This window comes from Coenobita brevimanus, chromosome 51 (genome assembly GCF_032717465.1).
Source record: "Coenobita brevimanus isolate Jiangsu-jjx chromosome 51, ASM3271746v2, whole genome shotgun sequence".
Taxonomy (NCBI): domain Eukaryota; kingdom Metazoa; phylum Arthropoda; class Malacostraca; order Decapoda; family Coenobitidae; genus Coenobita; species Coenobita brevimanus.
This window is the reverse complement of record NC_137004.1, coordinates 19,948,788-19,968,614: the sequence shown is the minus strand read 5'-3', so window position 1 is coordinate 19,968,614 and position 19,827 is coordinate 19,948,788. Positions and strand designations below refer to the sequence as shown.

General features: G+C 41.0%; 1 protein-coding gene across 1 annotated transcript in view; it reads left to right on the top strand.

Moving 5' to 3' along the window:
• Positions 1 to 19,827, top strand: part of Eph (Eph receptor tyrosine kinase) — a 287,254-nt gene that overhangs the window by 252,666 nt on the left and 14,761 nt on the right. The gene's annotated exons all lie outside the window — the stretch shown is intronic.

Here is a 19,827-nt window from a genome sequence, read left to right as displayed (position 1 = left end):
TCCTTGGCCACCCCCTCCCCCCTTCCACCTCACTCACATACTTTCTCCTTGTCAGTCTCTCACTCTTCATCCTCTCCACATGGCCAAACCACCTTAATGTGTCTCTCCTAACGCTTCCTATCACATACACATCCACGCCACAATGCCCCTTCACTTCTTCATTTGTCAGTCTGTCTCTCCATGTGACTCCACATGGTCCTCTCAACTCATTTCCACTGCTCTCACTCTTGACTTCTGTCCCTCCAACAAGGTCTAAGCTTCACTTCCATACGTTAGAGTTGGTATCACAATACTGTCATGTAGTAGCTTTTTCACTTGCATGCTCACTTCCCTGTTTCTTATCACTGCATTCAAGGAACCAGCAACCTTTCTTCCCTGTTGTACCCTTTCAAGCACTTTGCCCTCTAAACTTCCATCCTTACTCATCACACTACCCAAGTACTTAAACGCATTCACATTTTCCATTTCCTCCTCATCCAACCTCACTGTACATTCACTGACTTCACTTCTCTTGAAGACCATCACTTTACTCTTCCCTACATTCCCCTTTAGATTCCTTTTCATACATACTCTCCGAAACTCATCCACCAGGCCTTGCAGCTCCCCTTTGTCTTCACATAACAACACAGTATCATCTGCAAACAACAGTACAGGTAGTTTCCAAACACTGCCATCTCTCATTAGGGCCACTCTAACATCCACTGCCCTACCTTTGTATCTCTTTTATAACCCCATCCATATACAGATTGCATGGAGACATGACACATCCTTGTTTTAATCCAACCTTCATATAGGAAAATCCACTCAGTTCACTATCCACATGCATTGCAGCCTTAGCACCCTCAGACATACTCTTCATGGCCTTCAGCAATGTCCTATCTACCCCATATATTCTAAATACAGTCAAGTCGCTTATGGCACGGTTTTCTTTGACACGGCAAGGTGCCAGACCCCCCCCAAAATAAACCATGCACATAAACCATACCTATGGGGCGGGCGTGGCAAGGTTTGAAACGCGCCCTTTGCCTCAGAACCTCCAACCCAACCCCTTCCACTTAAGCACTATCGTCGTCAGAGTCAGTTAAGTACAGTACAGTCACTACTCGTTATAATTTGAAGTGGTATATGATAATTCGCTACAACAATAACAAAAAAGTTACACCCCCAAATCCAGTTTACGATGAATTTTCCACTATAACGATATTGCCATTGGAAAATTTTGTATGAAGCGCCAGGTGCATGCAAGGCAACTGTCGCTTATCTCAGGCATGATGGCGGCCCCAGCGTGCAGAACATTGTTAAGGTTCAGTTGCGCAGTCCTGCCACCCCTTTCAGAACCCTGTCTTTTCCACTCATTCTCGTGTGCTCCCCCTGCTATCGTCACCTCTCAGCCAAGCATCGTACTACAGTATACATCATGTAGCACCAGGCCAACATTATGCAAGTTTGATTATTGTATTGTTGCAATGATTTACTGTACGTGAGTAACGCTGCCTGTACTGGTGTGATAGTGTTTGTTTTGGTTGTGGAGATGACTAGGACCATCACAGGAAGTGATTAATGTGAGTTTTCACTCTTGTTTGGCTGATTGCTTGATTGTGTGCATGTGTAAAGTGGGGAAAAATAGGGAAAAGTGGGGTGGAAAGGGGGACTTTGGATGAACGTCCAGAATCAAATTGCATTTTTCCCATAGGTTCACTATCCATTTCATGGATCGTGTATCATGGTTTTTCTCAAATATCTTTCAAACTAATCAATTGATCGGTATGATACTTCGACACAGTGTACATGACACCTCCCGCTAATTTTTGGTAATATACGGCATTGCCAAGTGGTGTTACTGAAGGCGTTTACTCTTGACGTTTAAAGGCAAAGTCGCGTGAGTTGCCAGACTAATCAACACAATCGAACGTCCGCTACCCCCCATCCCCTTCCTCTCCCTCCCTACCTCCCTCCCTCTCCCCCCTCTCCCTTCCCCCTCCTCATTTCCCCCCTCCCCCTCCTCACTTCCCCCCTCAACCCTCATTCCTGCTGGCCTTCCCGTGGCCCCCCCCCCCCGTCCACTCTATCATGTTATAATGATTAGTATCGGGTATCATAAATACAGTATGTTGTTGTTTGTAGAGTCTGTGTTCATTTAATCATTGTTATTGTATGTCCTGAAGTTATGTAAGTGGGAGTTGACTAAAGAGCGTATGACCGTCACCTTATTCACCCAATATAATGTGCCTACTATCACGGTCTCTTAATTCCTTTACCCCCCATATCGACGTGTTTACTACGAGCAGGTAAGATAAGGTATCCAAAATTAAATCACACAGTTTAACTTACAAACCAGTACGGTACGGTATATAATCAACACAACATAATAGGGCCGTAATGGATTTATGAAATTCTCTCTCTCTCTCTCTCTCTCTCTCTCTCTCTCTCTCTCTCTCTCATAATAAATATCATAATAGGTAGAAAAGTGATGCAAACAACTGAGCATATTACAGAAAGTTTATTCACAGTCTTCGTCACTATCAAGGAACAAATCATCCTCAGAATCACTCTCGATGTTGATAATTACGGGATCTACACGCTTATGGATGTTATCTGTGCACCAGTACTCATCCTCGAAGGCTCTGGACCGTCTCACTGCACCTTGCCACACCTCCCTTGTTGCGCTAAGCTTGGCTTCCTCTATCCTGGCCTGCAGATCTGCCCGAGTGAACCGCTGCAGTGAGGAACGCACATGTTTTTTCGTTGAACCCCAGACCAAGCTATATCCTTTTCATTAAGAACTTTCCAGTTATCTGCTACTACTGAATAATATAATGGTAAACGGTATTTTATTGCATATTGTATGTTACATACAGGTATTGGGGGGAAAGCTGAGAGAAAGAGAGAGAGTGAAACTGTGAGACAGAGGGAGGGAGGGAGAGAGGGAGGGAGAGGAAGGAGATGGGGGGTAGCGGACGTTCGTTTGTGTAGATTAGCCCTGCAGGGCTCACGCGACTTTGCTTTTAAACGTCAAGAGTAAACGCCTTCACTAACACCACTTGGCAATGCCGTATGTTACCAAAAATTAGCGGGAGGTGTCATGTACACTGTGTCAAAGTATCATACCGATCAATTGATTAGTTTGAAAGATATTTAAGAAAAACCATGATACACGGTCCATGAAATGGATAGTAGTTATTTGTATGGCACGATTTTCTGTGGCACGGGCTCGGTCCAGGACCAATTAGCCACGCCTTAGGCAACTTGACTGTACTTTCCACAGTCCTTGTCTATCCACCCTGTCATATGCTTTCTCCAAATCCATGAAGGCTGCATACAACTTCTTTCCCTTCTCAAGAAACTTTTCCACTAAAGATCTGAGAATGAGTATCTGATCTACACAGCCTCTTCCCTTCCTAAAACCTTCCTTTTCTTCTCCAACTAATTTCTCTGTTATTTCCCTAACTTCAGTAAGTATCCTACCATATAGTTTTCCTATTACACTAAGAAGGCAAATGCCCCTATGATTACCACACACTTCTTTTTCCCCATTTTCCTTTGTACAGGGGAATAATTATACCTGGATTTCAATCCTCCAGGACTCTACCTTCCTCCCAGGCCAATCTGCACATCTTCCACATCCATTCTATTACTATCTCTCCCCCATGCTTCAGCATTTCTTCACACACTCCATCAATTCCTGGGGCTTTCCCCATTTTAACTTTCTTCATTGCTTCCACAACATCCATCCTACTGATTTCTTCTTCTCACATCCCTCCTTCTCCCAGCCATTCCCCAACCACTTATACTTGCATTACTTTCATTCTCCATGTTTAGGATTTCGTTCAAATGTTCTCTCCGTCTGCTAACTGTTTCTCCCTTCTCCACTAGAAATCTACCATTTTTATCTTTCACTCCCCAACTAACTTCTTTGGCACCCTGTCTAACTCTCTTTACCTCTTTCCAGAACATTTTCTTACATTCCCTCCATTTTACACTCAGATTCCTTCCAAATTCCTTATCCACTCTCTTCTTACTGTCTCATACTAATCTTTTCACCTCTCCCTTCCTTTCTACATAGAACTCTCTCTTCTGTCTCTCAACTTCTTCGACGCCCCTGTTTCTCATCCACTCGCTATATGCTTTCTTCTTTTGTGCCACAGCTCTCTCACCTCTTCGTTCCACCATGCCGTTCCCTGCACTCCCACATGTCTTCTCTTCACCCCACACACCACCTCACATGCTGCACATATTTCTTCTGTGAATATCTTGCACACACTTTCCACATCCCCCATCTGCTCCAATCTGTATTTCTGCAGTTGCTCCTCCACTTCCATCTTATATTCTGCCATTTTTCCATCCTCTTGTAACTTTTCTACCCTCTTTGTAAGAACTATTTCCTCCTGTCCTTCCCTTCTTCTGTTTCTCTGTTTCATTTGGACATTGATTCTGACTGTCACCAAGTGGTGGTCCAAAAGTCCACTCCCCCAACCTCTGTATACTCTTGCATCCATTACACACCTTCTCATCCTTTCATCCACACACACATGATCAATCATTGTCTCTTAATTTGCCATCCATCCATCATCCAATCCTACATTGCCCCATGAGGAGCGTAGGAGCCCGGGGCTAGGCTGTTGGTCTCGACATTTAAGATGAGAGTGACCAGCCTCACTCATCCCTGAGTGGCATTACATGAGCAATCAACCCCAACCATCCCTTGGATATAAACCCTCACCAGCTCAATCCGACTGGAACGCAATAATTACCCACTAAACCACCAGGTGCCAAAATTTGGCTATATGGTTACCACCCAGCATAGTAAATGGTTTCCTGGTGTACAGGAAACCATTTGGCTTGTCACTCAGTGTAGAGTCACCCACAGGCAGAAGGAAAAGGAAAGAATGAAGGAAAGAAAAACAGAAGAGGGAGTGTAATTTTTATTAATATTTTATGCTTAAATGGAGAGAGAGAGAGAGAGAGAGAGAGAGAGAGAGAGAGAGAGAGACTGTATGGTAATTATGAGCTCACCTGATCCCATGCCCAATATTTCTTACACATCCATTGATCACTACAGTATTGCTGGTATGACAGTTTCCATGTATATTAAGCAGTCAGTCAATTTCTTTCAATAATGTACTGTATATAAAAATGTTATACACATTTCATATTAACCTAAAATTAATGTTAAATTTATGAAAAATGGTAGTGGCTGAGTAGGAGGATGGAGGGTTGCAGAGGCAGGGGGTCCCAGCCCACGTGTATTGTGCTCTTCTAAATTTTTTTTTTTTTTTTTTTTTTTTTTTTTTTTTTTGAGAAAAGCAGTTTGATGATGATAATGATGGTGATGATTGCAAAACATAAAAAGTTATATAAGAAATTGCATTGTTACAAACCATTTTACACTTTTCAAAATGTTTTTTTTCACAACAGTTTCCAGCAACCCTTGGGAAGTAATTAGTTGATTTTGGCACTTGGGTGGGCATCCAGTCCATAGAAAACAGCTGTACCCTGGCTGTCCCCAAAATGGGGATTCCTTTAAGGGAAAACAGGATCATTTGATTGATTGATTGTTTCACAGTATTGGTAGGTTTGTCACTGTTTCTGAAGCCATCAGATCAGTCCTGTAATGTTCATTACTATGTTCATTACTATAATGAGAATGAAAGCCATTGTAATGATGCATTTTACAACATTTCAGGTATAAAAAGATTCTTAATTTTTTATCTGCAGACATCATGTACAGCTTGTAACTGAGGAAAACATTGCTTGAAATCAGTTATAAATGGTCACTCACTCATGATCACATGCTTAGATATGAATATAATGTGATCAGTCTCGTTATAAATCCATTTCTATTGTTTTGTTGTTGTTGCCCCATGCTTAGCTGAACATGAGCCTGGTAAACTACAGGGCTAAAGTGGCCCTTCTCCTGCTGTCCATACTTTGGAGGTTAGGGAGGGAGTTTGAGAGATGTTTGTATATCTGGGCAGCTGCCTTGTTAAATTAGTGCTGCAATGGAAAAGTTTCCTTCTCCAACACCAAATTCAGCTTTAAGGCACAGAACTGCACTGTAAGCCCTGCTTTGCCATATTTCATCACCATAATTTTCTCATAGTTTGCTTGATTGCTGTTTAGTTGCAGACATAAATGATGATACACTTCACTTTGGTAAATAATGAGACAGTGAGCTATGACTTTTGAGTGACCAGTGATGTGATTTTTGGAACCCAGCTCACTTCAGTATATTGTGTAAGAGTTTCATAGTTTCTGACAAAAATGTGGATCAATATTGTTATCTACAACCGTACATTATACCTGGTATATAATGATTTCAAATACCTGTTCTATGATTAATAGACAGTATATGCAGTGTTTTGGTTAATGTGCTATATATATATATATATATATATATATAGTGTATATGAGGCGTCTAGAACCAAAGGGGCATCGGCGCCAAAATGTACTTTTGAGTTATGACACTTTAAAGTTGTGTTTATGGCAACGTCATAACCAGAAGGCAATAAACAAACCTTTTATACATCAAAATGATCATCAGCGCCTATGCTCTACATGTAAAGCCAAAAAAACAAAACAATAATAACCGTAACCACTAAATAGGCAATAAACCAAACCCCCAATTTATAAGTGGGCATAATGACATATTGTAGGGATTTAAAAACAGCAGAAAAAACATCAATAAATGTATTAATGTACAAAACTTTATTAACTGAAGATTCCAGTTCACTTAATATTAATAAACGAATAATTATTACTGTAATTTCATGTTTTTGACAACTAAAACTGAAATCAATGCAGTTATTATTTTTCCTCTACCATAATAGATTGAAATAATAACACTAAAGAAAAAAAAAGTAGTGTAGTGCTTAAGTAAATTGAGAAGGGGTAGTGGGGGGTTAAATGGTGGAGTCGTCATCTAGGAGATCGACATCCAACTCTGCCTCCTCCGTGCCACATCCCCTCCCGCTGTCTCCCCTCACCACTCTCTTTTCCTCTTCCTTTCTACCTTTTTCCACTTCTCCACACACTTCTGACACTTACGAGAGGTTATAGGCACCACCTCCTCACTGTAACTATGTGATGAACTCATCTTGTCACCCCCCCTTCAACCTCAATAACAACAGCTCATCTTGTCACCAATAATCCACGATAAATGGGGGTAAAAATCCAATACGTAATAATTATACACCTCAGTGAACACGGGAGGGCAGCCTCAATGGCACACCGGGCGAGCCACACGCTTGCTGATTGGCTGCTCTGGGGGAGTGGCAGAGACTGAGAATGCTGATTGGTTTGGGCTGTGTGGCTTAGATGCCTGCCTGCTCTGATTTGTTCGCCCGGCAGCATGGACAAACCCACGTGACTTTGAGCCCCTCTACCACTGTCCAGAAGGCCGAATCTTGTATGGCAACCAGTGCTGTCACTGAGAAGAGGGTTAAGCCTGTTGTCTCCCCTACCTAACTCAAAACCAGTATATTGGCGGGGATGCCCCTTTGGTTCTAGACGCCTCATATATATATATACATATATACAGTACCCTCACATCCAACACGCGTTAGTCCAGCACGATTCACGTCCAGCACGGAGAGCAAATAATTAGTATTATTTAATACGATTTAATTACTGCAACACGAGTGTGTTAGCATAACACTCACAGAGCTCCGAGAAGTGGGTGAAATCTGCAGAGTTCACTCTAGCACGATCACCCCCGGTCCAACACGGTCATACTGGACATTCCCATGATGATGATAGCCAATGAAAACTTCTGATCAAGTAGCCTTCCCCACCCGCTATCGTGACGTGATTGTGATGCCGCCCAATTAAAAACGCTTCTGCTGTCACATGATGTTTTGTTTAAATTTCTGCTGCCACAGCGCCACTCAGTCACATAATTCGCATTGGAAGGTGCTTTTTTCTTGCTGCATTTTCTGCCCTTGTTACTGCATTTTACCCTGCTCACGATGCCTAGGAAGCCCTCTGAGAACCCCAAGAAGCGTCGGCACCTCCCTCAGGCCACCAAGCTAGAAAGCATCGAGAGGAAGAAGAAAGGGGAGAGGAAAGTTGACATTGCCAAGGCCTATGACATGAATGAAGCCAACGTGAGGACCATAATAAAAAACCAAGACAAGATCCTGGCAGCAGTGAAGGCTTACAGAGTGCTAGGACAGGCAGAAGCAGGACCTTCCATGGCTGTGGACGAAGATAGTGATTCTGAGTGTGATTTCGAAGGATTTATGAGGGAGGTTGAGGAGGAGCAGCAGCCATTACCCGCAAGTGATGCCAGCAGCCATCCTCCGGGGACCCAGTAGGACTATCTACACCCTTGGATACCACCTTCCATTCCCAGCAAGCCAACCAACACTATCCTAAAAGGTTAGTTATCATTCATAGCACAGTACCATTTATTATAATTACAATAGTACCGATGTATGTATAGGTATATGGTAGGTATTTAGGGTGACCCTTCCTAGGGTTGCTGACATAATTCATTTTTCCCCATAAGCTCTATTGTCTGTCCAACACGTTTTTGGTCCAACACGTGACCCATGCATGACAATATTACCGTGTTGGACGCGAGGGTACTGTATATATATATATATATATATATATCACTCTGTGTGAATGATGTTAGCACTGAATTTATTGTGTTTGTGATTGGTGCTCAGTAACATTACCCAAGTGTATGTATTGTTGGTGGATAGACCCCGTTCTTATTTTGTATTTGATGTTTGTTTCTGTTTTCTACCGATTAACTTGTGAACCTGTTTATCCATGTTTCTTATTTTAATCTTGCTACCACCAGAAAATTTTATTCAGCTTAGAAAACATCACTTATGCCAAGCAGGTTAATGAAGGCTGTATCTGACCCCACTAGTTGGAAAGTCTCCCTCACAGTAAATATAATTGTGTACAGGTAGATGGGAGCACTCACCATCCACTCACTCGATGTAGTGCTACTTTGGGTGTCTGCCCTTTCCTTTCGTCCTTCCTTCCGCTTGTCTTTCTTTTCTTCATTCTTTCCTCTTCCTTCTCCCTCTGGGTGACACTTCCTCCTCTTTCTGTCTTTCCTTCATTCTTTTCCCCTTCCCTCTGCCTGTGGGTGACCCTACACTAAGTGACAAGCCAAATGGTTTCCTTTACACTAGGAAACCATTTTATACGCTGGGTGGTAACCATATAAAACCAAATTATGGCGCCTGGTGGTGTAGTGGGTAATTACGGCGCTCCAATCGGATTGAGCTTGTGCAGGTTTATATCCAATGGTTGGTTGGGGTTTATTGCTCACATAATGCCACTCAGGGATGAGTGAGGCTGGTCACCCTGATCTTAAATGTCAGGACCAACTTGCCAAGCCCCAGGTTCCTATGCTCCTCATGGGGGAACATAGGATCAGATGATGATGATGATGATGTACAGGTAGCGTGAATGATATACAAAATACATCATCAGATTGAAGAGGTTAACAACAGACATCTACTCCAGGTATTATATGTACAGAAATCTACACAAAAAGCATTGCAGCAAATTTAGCAGTTATTTGTCATACTTAACTTACTAGCAAGAAGTTGAGTAAGATAATAGTGTCCATGATAAGACTGGAATTAGAATATGCAGTAGTGCTAGGGTCACCACATTCAAATGAAGATACTAATAACTAGAAAAAGTAGAGAGGATGACCACAAGGATGATATTGAGCTTGAGATAGCTGCCTTATGAGAAGAGACTGTAGATCCCAAAGTTAGCAACCTTGAAAGAGAGAGAGAGCAAGAGAGAGAGAGAGAGACAGACAGACAGACAGACAGACAAAGACAGAGAGAGAGAGAGAGAGAGAGAGAGAGAGAGAGAGAGAGAGAGAGAAAGAGAGATTTGCTTATGATGCTTAAGAGTGGGTGTTGATGAGATGCAGTTTGGGTTTATTCCAGGCAAAGGGATCACTGGTGCCATATTCATTGTTTGACAGCTTCAGGAAAAATATATAGGAAAGAAAAGGGAACTGTACTTTGTTTTTGTTGATTTGGAGAAGGCCTTTGACAGAGTCCCTAGAGAGGTGGTGAAGTGGGCAGTAAGAAAGCTTGGGATTGAGGGGTGGCTGGTTAGGGCCATTATAGCTGTGTATGTGGGTGCTTACTTGTAGGCAAGGGTGAATGGAGATTTGAGTGATGAGTTTGTGAATGTTGGTGTGCATCAGGGGTCAGTCTTGAGCCTCTTGTTGTATGTTGGTGTGCATCAAGGGTCGGTCTTGAGCCCGTTGTTGTTTATCAGGGTACTTGAACCCCTCTCATGTGACTTCAGAAATGAACTCCCATGGGAGATGTTGTATGCTGATGATTTGGTGTTGATTGCAGAGAATGAAAGGGAGGCAGAGGAAAGATTTATGAAGTGGGAGAGATGGTATAGTGCACAAGGGCTTGAGAGTAAATGCAGATAAAATAAAGGTGATGGCATCTAGGGTTGGTGGTGGGACTGTCAAAGAAGACAGAGAATGGCCATCTCCTGTTTGCCACAAGGACGTGGGAAGTTATTCCATCTTGTTCAGTGTTTGTGATAAGTGGATGCATAAGAGATGTTGTGGTACTAGAGATAGACTGCGAGATAATGCTGATTTCATGTGGTGGTGTGTCAGGGAGAGCATGTGGAGGTTGTCATACCTGAAAGATTGATCTTGCTGGTGAGTCCCTTCAGAGTGTGGAAGAGTTTTGTTATGTGGGAGATGTTATGTGCTGGAGGTAGGGCAGGAACTAGTTCTGTGGCTAGAGTGAGGAGTGGTTGGAAGAAGTTCAGGGAGCTGTTGCCCCTCCTGACATTGAGAGGGCTCTCCCTCCATGCTAAGGGGTCTTTGTATGCAGCATGTGAGGGGAGTGTAATGCTGTATGGTAGTGAGTCCTGGGCAATAAAGGAAGAGGATATTCACAGGTTCAAATGCACAGAAATGGCAATGATTAGGTGGATGTGCAATGAGCCCTTGAGTGCAAGGCCTTGGGGTCTAGGTTTACGATGGAAAAGTTGAGAAGTAGGATGGGACTGGAGTGTATTGGTGTTGTGATGAGGAGAGGTAGATTGAGATGGTTTGAGCATGTGGAGAGGATGGGGGATGATAATTGGGTGCAGAAAGCGAGAAATGTTAATGCTGGGGGTAGGGTAGCAAGAGGTAGACTGAAAAGAGACCTCGTACAAGGTTATGTATGACCTCAGGATTAAAGGACTAAATAGGGAAGCTGACAGAGATTAAGCAGCACCATTAGGTGACCAAGGCCAAGGCATGCAAGTATGTTGGAGCCTTCAAAAACAAAAACAAAATGAAAATGAAGAGTTAGTGGACAGGACAAAGAGAATAGAGAGGATCATTTTGTGACATGATGGAAGGACAAGAGGACATGAATATTTACTGATTACGAGTAGATGTCTAAATGATGTAAAAAAAAAAATAGTCAAGTTTCTCAAACAGAAATATGAAACAGGTTGGAAAGGGAGGTGGTGGGAGCGGAAAACCAGTTTGTATAAATGTAGAATGGGAGACAGGAGAACATGAGATTTAGCTAACATATTATATACCACATTTAGGTAAATACTGACTCTTTAAAACAGCATGCTTACAAACAGTTGTTAATGAAATTATTGCGGGAAAAAGAAAAATTTTGTTGTGTGAATGTATATTAATTCTGACATCTTAGAAAAATTTTTGTGTGACATTTTTATGAAGGCAGTACAGTACTGCAGACTGTGTACATGTTTCTAGAGTATTCAGTAATGACAATCAACATCGTCTTCATCATCAATCTTCATCATAATCGGCATCGTCACTGTCATTGTTACTCTAATCCTCCTCCTCCTCCTCCTCCTCATCATCATCATCATCAGCAGCAGCAGCAGCAATCATCATCATCATCCTGACCCTTAATCTCACTGAAGATAGACCCGGGTTCAAATCCCGCTGAGGCAGGGAACAGTTTAAGGATTTGAATTTCTGAAAAATCAGACTTTACTGATCTACCAGAAGGCCCGCCGACATGTCGTAAAAATACCCCCGCTAATACCAATACACCAGTCCTGTATGAGACAGCCCTAGCATGTATTCAGTATGGACGGTGGGTGTTAGCGCCGAAGTGGTGACATGTAGAGGTGTGCGGTACGTAGGAGGACTACTGGGCCTTGAAAGCAGGCTGTGAAGCCTATGCCCAGAGTCGGTCACATAAAAAAAAAAAAAAATAAAAAAAAAATAAAAATAAAAATAAACGGAAAGACTGAACACGAAAATTATCAGCAGCATGCTCGTTGAAATGAGCCACACAGTCATTTACATACACAGTTTCCAGGAACCATTCCTTTACTTCAAGCTTAACCATCAATGTATATTTTGTTTGTATTTTACTGTGATTAATGTGAGAGGTGTAAGGTTGAGAGGAAGACCACGAGTAGGATGGATGGATAGTGTGAAGAGAGCATTGGATGCGAAAGGGATGTCTGTTTAGCAGGGAAGAGTGGCTGTGCGTGATAGAAATGATTGGAGAGAAATTGTGAATGAATAAATAATGACACAACCTTGAGGGGATATTCTCCCGCATATGGTCTGATTAGCTGATCAGGTCAGGTGCAGGTAAGGGGATGAGTCCATTATGATGTGGCAGGGGTAAACCAGCTCTGCTGTTGGGCTATGCTGTGGATGTCACTGATTGCACTGTGCAGTTGACCCTATGCGATGTGGTGCAGTGAGGATCTATCCCTTCTCCCCTTGAGGCTAAGATGCGAATGAATGTGTTTGAGTGGATGAGTAAATTGGGAGTGTGTCATCCTCTCTCAGCTACCTCGCTTTCCTTGGGGGAAGCAGCCTAGGTATATACATATAGATAGAGTTTACTGTATAGATACAGTTCACATACACTTGCAAAGTAAAGTCATGCATCAGCTACCAGGATTAAAAACGGGTACCAAATCCTTGTTATTGTCTTCTCCATACATAATTCACCTCCTAAGAAAATTTTTTTAAAGGCTATATTTTAATTCTAAGACATTTCTGTGACACTGATGCTGTATGACAAAGGGTTTAGGAAGGATAATTGATGATGTTATGTGAGCACGGCATCTTTTGAAATGATTGTTTTGATTCTTTTTCCTAACCCATGAACAGTACTGGAAAGCAGTTTCTTGCCTTTATGTGAGAGGAGAATGGTTTCAGAGCTTGAATCTTTTATCACTGGAGACATGACTCAACAATAAGAAGTGGAGTACAATACATAGTTCATCCCCCCAAAAATTTTTAATGGCTATATTTTGATTCTCAGACATTTCTGTGACACTGATGCTGTATCAGAAAGGGATTAGGTAGGATAGTTGATGATGCTGTGTGAGCATGTGATGTTTTGAAACAATTTTTTTGATTCATTAACCTAACCCATATACAGGACTTGAATGCAGTTTCATGCATTTACATGGGAGGAGGAAGGTTTCAGAGCTTGAATCTTTAATCAGTAGGGACATTACTCAAAGAAAAGAAGTCCAAGGCATAGTTTCCTTTCTTCCTCCACCTCCTCTGCCATGGAAGGTATGAGACCCATTGCAGCTTGTGTTGGTTGGTGAGGCTGTTGCATTCTTATGGCAATATAAGGAGGACAGGTTTCCAACCCTGCTTCTATTCCATGTAGTTGCCTTTTGCATTATGCTTGAATTATGTGGATAGTACTCTTTTGACTTCACTAGGGATATAAATGTTTTTGCCTGTAAAAAAAAAAAAATAATAATGCAAAAATTGAATCATTTATTGTAAGTCATTTTCTGTACAGTATTGTCAGTTTCTGATTTAGAGACTGTCTGTCATCTTTACACAGTAATGACCAGTGTATAATACTGTCCTTCATGTCACCAGCATCAACACAAGTTACTGCCAGATATGATTAAAAGCCCAGTGCTAACTATTTGTAATGTGTTTAAGGATGGAGAAGGTGTATTGTTAATAACAAGGTAGTGATCTCTTATATTTACTTACTTTCCCATTTCTAGTTGCTTTTCTTGTTTTAGTCACTGTTGCAGTTTAGTTCAAGTTTCTATGGTTTATTATTGGTATTAGTTGGCTTTAAGCATCTATATTTGTAATACAGTCAGTCTTTGAGTAATGCGGACAGTATAGATTTGGCACAGACCGTGGTACTCAGACCCGCATTATGGTACTCAAACCCGTGTTACTCAAGCAACATGTTTGCATGTACAGCGATACAGTGTAATCTGGTGTCCTTCCAAAATTCACACTTTTACCCCTTCTTACCACCCTACCCCACGTAAATTATCCCCTACTTATACCCACCAGCAGGTAAAACACTGAAAGAGATATAACTGTGTTGTAATTAAGAACATGAATGGTATTAAAATGACATTAACAAAAGGGTAAATAAGAATAACAGCGATGTAGAGATTCAAGCTGTTTTCTTGTAAACATATGTTCTCAAGGAAAATAATTTTAGTACGGTACTAATTACATCTCAGGTGATTAACATTTGGTTTTCGATAAAAAAATAGTGGAGAACAAATGAAATACAGGTATACCTACTTAGCGATATTACAGAGAGCCGCCTGAATGCCCTTGGTTGAGAAATTGCTGTTGATCTTGCCAGCTGCACATGATATCGGCACAACAAAACAAACTCATATGAATATAGCTTAAAACCATAGAGAGCAGAGGAAGCCTAACTGGAAGCAGTGAAACCCAATTGGGGGACATCACCCCGAAGACTCCTCCAGTGATTATAACCTACCTAACAGCACGTAACCTACAATGTGCAATAAGTAAAACTTGCACCAAAACAATATCATGTGTTATGAGCGTTTGCTTGTTATGGCATGATTGTCACACAACTATGGCTAAGGTAGGTGCAATCATAAAGCAAATCTTTATATACAATGGGCCTGCACAGTACACGTGATCACAGTGCTCAAATCGCATAGTACACAAGTGACAAAAAATCATAACCATAAAACTTTGAATGCACGAGTTTAGCCCACAGTACGCAGGGCAGAGGCAAGTAGTGGCCCAAAACTGCTATTTTCCCAGACTACGCAACCTTACCCCCCCCCACACGATGTGCCCATCGAGATGTTAAAGGCTCGTGTTCAAGAGGAGTCTACGGTAGATCCTGCTGATAACGACTTCAACGAAAACGTTTTCGCCAATAATGGTAAGTTAGAATAGATATCCACTTTCTATAATAATGTTTGGATTCACCTGAATAACAGGTATTTCGCGAATGCCGAGTTGTTACACTGCAGATATGTCTATAACAAGATGAGGAATGAAACAGACAAACAAGAAGAGATGAAGGAAATTGCTGAGAATGTGAGCAGTAACGAGGAGAAGATGGAGGATCCTCCCCCCACCACTTCCCCTGACTTGCCTGCCGCCATCCCCTCCACCTCCACTGCCCCACCTTACTCACCAGCTGCTGCCCCCTCCACCTCCACAGCCCCACCTGACTCACCTGTTCCACCTGGCATACCTGCAACTCCCGCCATAATGACTGTTGCTGCATTTCTATGTCAAAGCCTGGAATGATACAACTTTGGCAACTCTTAAACACGTGTGGTGCAGCCGGTGCAGCGGGGGCACTCGAGTGTTGCAGCACCTTGGAACCCTATTTAAGTCCATGAGGCCTGTCGTCTACTGTTCACAGGGTGACTGACCATATTTTTGTTATTTTAGCTATATCTGTAGTATATATCTTTAAATTTTTCCCATTATTATATCTCTGAAGGTTAAAAAGATATCAGGGTTTGAGGGGGCCCACCCATATGTTAGTTTTCCCATAAGATTATGTCTTCATAGTATGCGAAATCGCAGTGGGCAAGGTTGTGGACCACCCATCCACTCACGCACTATGCAAGCCCGCTGTACCTGGTACTGTACATCACGCAAGAGACCGATTTAAATATGATATTGGTTAATAAAATAGCGCTCAGCAGTTAAATGAAATCACTTCATATTCCGTATAAGATACATGCAGTATTGCATACATTAATGGAACTTCCTGTTTGTGAACATTTTTAAAAAACAATATTTAAAAAAAAAAGCACTATATATGCTTTCCTATAAAAAATAGCAAAGGATCCTGTCAACATTTCATTGCAATAGGAAATTAGTAAATACCGCATCACTGTCATACATAATTAATAAAAGTTAAGCTGGGTACCTGTGTGTTGTTAACATGTATCTCCACATTCCCTCCCCCCTCTCCCAACCCTCATTGTTGTTGTTGTCACTGTTGAGATGTTGCTGCTCCTACTCTTTTTTTCTTCAGCATCTAAGTTGAATCCTTCAAAGTCCAGGGCTGAAACATAGAGTTAGTCTCATTGTCTGGTGCAGCGGCATTATCAAGGTGTGAGTCGTCAGAATATACCCAGATGTATGCTGGCCAATCATGGCGAGTCTGGTGGGTGATGTCACTGTATGCAACTCTCAGCTTGCATTGTCTGCCCAGATGACATTTCCTGCGTAAGCTCGTGATTTTCCCTGCGTTATTTATGACCTGTCCGCATTAATGCTGATCATGTAAGTTCAAAACCGCGATACCCAACTGCGCATTACTCAATGCTTGACTGTACTTTATTTTCCTTTGTAAATAAGTATAGTTTTCATCAGAATTTTCATATTATGAATACTGTAAAAATTATTTTTATATCAATTACAGTGTACATTTTCTATTTTGTCCTCTTACTTTTCTTATTGAAGGCTTTAACTGGCAGTAGAAAACACACATGCATCCTTATGATTCTCACTTCTTCCTTTTCTGAGATTTACTTGAAATTTACTTGAAAGGATAGTGTTTTGAGGCATTGTGTTCTGTTGTGGTAACTCTAATGTGGTACTGTATGTGTAATCATCCTTTTCTTCCTCTTAAAAAGCTGATCATATTTTTCATTAGTTGGTACATCTGATGGATTACAGTATGTCTTTTATTAATGAAGGTTTCAGTGGGTTTATTTTTTTCTGCTATGCTCCTCAAGGGGCAACACAGGATTGGATGATGAATGAATGAAATTTTTTCTGCTAACTCATTTTTTCAGACTGAAATAGTGTTGTAAGAACTTGCACATTAGTTAATGTAAGTACAGTACAATATTATGAAATTTATTCTTTTCATTTTGTCATGGATTTTCCTTTTAACCTCTCAGCTCTTGTCTAGCTTGTCTCTCCCATGTCCTTTGCATGGAGATACTGTAATATGACATCTATAGATACCAAATAAGCAAGAAAGTCTTGCCTTAGAAAAAAAGTCATGTAGAATAGAAATATGGAAGTGGAAATATTAATGCCTTTGATTTTAAGGTAGTGAGCAGGTAAGGCAGTTCTGCTGACTGTGTGGAAGTCTTACTTCAATTTAGAAGAGACAATTACTCTAGCAATAAAACAACATCCAGATGATTAGATGAACAGACAGAATACAAACAGTAAGCACATATATGTGTGTGTGCATGTGTTATAATGAGTCAGATGCCCATATTCTCATTGGCTAAGGATTGTATTTAGTACTTCCTCCTTAATGAACTGTTTATATATTTAGTAAATAATATATTCTTGCATTGTATTTATGTATGCAGACTGTTTTGATATTAAAAGATAGAAACAACATACAAGAGGATATTGAGATGCAGTGTACAGAATATATCACAAAGGAAGAGGTGTTTGGAAATCTCCAAAGTCACTCTGAATATGACCCTGTGTGGAAGAGAAGGGAAGCCCACCACTGTGCTGCATCAAGCCAGGCAGGGAGCATGAGCAGTGTGCTGTATGTATCCTCATGCACTTAGAAAACTTTCTAGTAAAATACCTTTTCTTTCTAGTACAGTACCTTTTGCTTAGCAATTTGTCCTGCATATTGCACCTCAGTATTTTCTTTTGTGCTGCTTATAAATCTTCAGTGCTGTTATAGATTACCTAAACATACAAGAGAATATTTAGGTGCCATGTGCAGATATGAATTATAGTTGCGGCACATGACTCTGAGGTTGTCATTATCGTACCCTGGCAACTTGCCATTCAAAAGTGCATCCGATTTTGCATCATATTATACATGAATCACATGCGTCTCATATTATACACAAAATCAGATGCACTTTTGAATGGTAGGCTGCCAGGGCATGATAATAACAACCTCAGCACTGCGACTATAGTAAGGAGCATGTGCCAGAAAGCCTCTTAAGTCGAAGTGAATATGGGCCAGTAAACCTTCCGCAAGAGCTGAGAGGTGACTGATACAACTAATACATATGAATTTCTCATACAAGACATAGACTTAGTTTCTTGGAAAAACTTAAACTTGGCATCATAGATGTGGAGTTCCTTAGGATATATATATATATATATATATATATACATACCCACTATCGGTGACAATAGTTCATCTGTTCAACTGCTGTGTATTTAAAGGTTTGAATGTATTCTTATCTTGAAATTTTACCTGAATGTTCTTGCTTTTACTACACTGGTTTGTGCATTTTAGTGTATGAATGTTTTTATTTTTTGATGACTTAAGTAGGATATCCATTTGCCTTAGAATATTTCTTAGTTATTTTCAATGCAAAGTTTGATCAAAGGCATAAATATTTTTACCATAGCTAAAATAAATTATTACTTTTAGGTCTGATGATGCAATGAGATATTGCGAAACGTCACCATTAAAGATGTTCCTACAAGCCCTAGTATTGATATTCCTTATTCGCCTGCGCTTTCCAAGCAACCAGTCAGTCGCCAGTATATATATACAGTATATATATATATATATATATATATATATATATATATATATACACAGTACGATCCCTGCTATCCGGTGTCCAGACAAACAGAATACTCAGAAAAACGGGAAAATTCAAGGGCTGGTAAAAATGTCATTAAGTTATAACTGTGCGCCAATTTGAATGGACTGCCAAACCGCCGTTTTATCGTGTCACGCGAGGCTGGGTGAAGTCGGACTAAGCGAGGTGAAGGCATTTCTGGCTAATGTAATTCCCTAGTAAATCATCTTAACCAGCCCTCCTCTTCCATCTTTCCCCTACTTGATTTCAGTCATCCTCCACACCCTCCACAATTTCCACAAATCACCAGTCTGCTTTTTACCACCAGACAGTAAACATGCTCTCTTGCTGTTGTGTTGCTCTGATGGACAGTAATTTCAACACTCCAAAATGCCTAAAGAGCAAACTAAACGTAAGCGTGTCGTGCTTACCTTGAAACAGAAGCTGGACATATGCAACAGACTTGGAAAAAGCCAACAAAACACTGATGACTGAATATAATGTAGGAATTCAACAATTTATGATATCAAGGCCCAAGCATCCAAGCTCAATGAATTTTCCATGAAAAGCGAGACAAGTAAGTCCATTGAAAAAAGGCATACTCTTCATCGTTCGAGTGGTTTTGCTTTGAAAGATCTAGGGGAGCACCTATTTCTGGTCCTCTTATACAAGAAAAAGCAAGAGAGTTTCACAGTAAAATGAATATAGAAGTCGAGTGTGATTTCAGTATTGGATGGTTAAATCATTTCAAAGACAGGCATGGAATTTGTAAACCAGACATCTCGGGAGAGAGCAAATCAGCAAACAGCAAACGCCGGTGTTTTTCTTCCTAACGGACCGACTCTAACTTGCACCACATAAATTCATCTCAGAATGTATGTGTGCTGGCAGAGATGAAAAAAAAAAAAAAAATGTTAGGAATGAAGGTTTACTTTGTTGGAAAAAAAAAATAATAATTTGCTTGCACTTCATATGTACATCATGTATTTTATTTTGTGCAGAACAGCTGATTGGCGGGTGAAGGGTGGAATGGTGGCGGTCAGTCGG